A 2,230-nucleotide genomic window follows, 5' to 3' on the forward strand; every position below is an offset into this window, starting at 1 on the left:
GTTCAGTCAGGAGAACAGAAACTATATTATGTTGCCTATAGAACTTAATAATAGGGTATTGTTGCACAGAGGGCAAAAGGGTGCTCCACACCAAAAAGGGGGACACTGAGGTGATTCAGATATGTGGTGTAGGAAACTATTACCACCTTAAGGCTGGGGAAGCAAATGGAGAATTCTGGGTTATTAGAACTAAGAAGCTCAGAGGATAGGTCCTATTGTCTAGGGCATGGACCTTTGAGAACTGGGCATAGCCTTGCTTTTGTGGGTAACTCTGAGGTGTTGTGATGATTTCTTACAGCATAAAAATGGGAGGCTGGAGCCCACTGCTGATGACAGGCTGATGGGCCATTACTACTGAGGTGATGCTGATAGGAGCAGAAAGCAAACAGAAGGGAATACATGTCTTCTCCCCTGCTCCCACCTACTACCCTCTGTCCAGTGACTTCTATTGATAGAATCTATCAAGAAGCCAGCTGGCAAAGGAGATGGATGTCTGCAGAGCCCCAGCCCCAGTATTAAGTGTGAATATGGAATGGAGATATGATAGCTTAGTAAGTAGTACTGTTGCTGTTTAGTCACTAAATTGTGTCTGACTCTATAGCTACCCCATGGACTATAGGCTCCTCTGTCCATGGGATTTCCCAGGCAGGAATACTGGAATGGGTTGCCATTTCCTTCTCCAGGGGATCTTCCTGACCCAGGGATTAAACCCCTGTCTCCTGCATTGGCAGGAGGATTCTTTACCACTGAGCCACCAGGGAAGCCCTAAGTAGCACTAAGAGCAATTAAATCAAGAGTGGTAAGCCATGGTCACTTAAAGTAACCATCTTGCAGCTTGAAAAACTCAACATGGTCATATACTCAAGACCTTAAGAAATTAATATTCTTCTGCTGAGTCTGTCTGCCATTAGACATACACTTGAGTATGCTTGTCACTATAGGTATCATTCAATCATCCAATCTGAGAGCTATATGGCAGATATTTTTCAAGGTGGTTGAGTTTCAACAGTGAAAAAATAAATAGGTTTATGCCCACCCTTGTGGAACTGTCATTCTAATAAATAGAAAAAAGATAACATATAAAAATACAATGTGTCTGATGGTGAGTGCAATGGAGATAATAAAGCAAGTTGTGTGTGTGTGTGTGTGTGGTGGGGGAATAGGGATTGGAGGTGGGGGCAGCTCTTTCATATGGGGTGGTCATGGAAGATCTTAATGACAGAGTGCAATTACAGTAAAAACCCAGAAGAAAGCAGTATGGTTGAAGATCTTTTCAGTAGGAAATGGCTGTATCTGATAAAAATGGGTGGACTTTTTTTTTAATGGATTTGCAATTTAACTATTTGCATAGTTCTGCTATAGACAACTGTGACTCTAGCTGGGTAACATCAACTTACTGTCAAATATAGTACCAATTCAAACATTCCACAAAGCAGTGCTCATCTCTTCCACTGAGAGAAATGCTATACTTCTTCATGCAGCAGGTTATAAAAAAATTGCTGATGGTAAAAGAACTAGCTGAGGTATGTACATAATAGCCTACCTGTACTAAAAAAATATTTCCTCTTTCAGAGTCAGGTATGAAATTCTAGCCTCAAACTTTTTCTTTGGATGATCTGAGTAAATGTAAAATGTCCAAGCTGCACATAAGATGCCTTTGATGTCTTTGTCAAACTTCATTCTTTAATTAAGAGTTAATGAACCTTGATAATTGGCCAACAGTCTTTAAGGCAGAAAGTGGGATGGATACCATCAGTGCTCTTAATCCAAAACAATGAAATCACTGTTGGCATTAGAATCATGTTGCTTTTTGTTCAGATAATTTTTTGTTCTTGGAAAATACATGAATACTTTGGATTCAGTGGTACCAGAGATGTCAGTACTAACTATGATTAAGTATTCCTTTAACCAGTTTGCCATTCAAACAATAAAAGTGAACTTACCTGTAAATCTAGACATCTGAAAATGTTATAACCCAGTTATATTCTTATGTTAAAGGCTTTAAGAAAAATAACAGTAATTCTGGTCCTTGAAAAGAGTGAGTTGTACCATGTAATGTAAAATCTTTTTCTGTAGATGGTAATAATTTCCTACAGGAAAACTTAAGGTGGGTATGTCTTCATTTGAGAGGAATGTATTTGAGACTGGATATGTAGAAAGTAGAAGTTTGAATTAGTCTACTTGTTTTCAACTTTTTAAAAGGAATCTTTGGAGGTCAGTGGTGTCTACT

Source organism: Bos mutus, chromosome 1 (assembly GCF_027580195.1).
Source record: "Bos mutus isolate GX-2022 chromosome 1, NWIPB_WYAK_1.1, whole genome shotgun sequence".
Lineage (NCBI taxonomy): Eukaryota > Metazoa > Chordata > Mammalia > Artiodactyla > Bovidae > Bos > Bos mutus.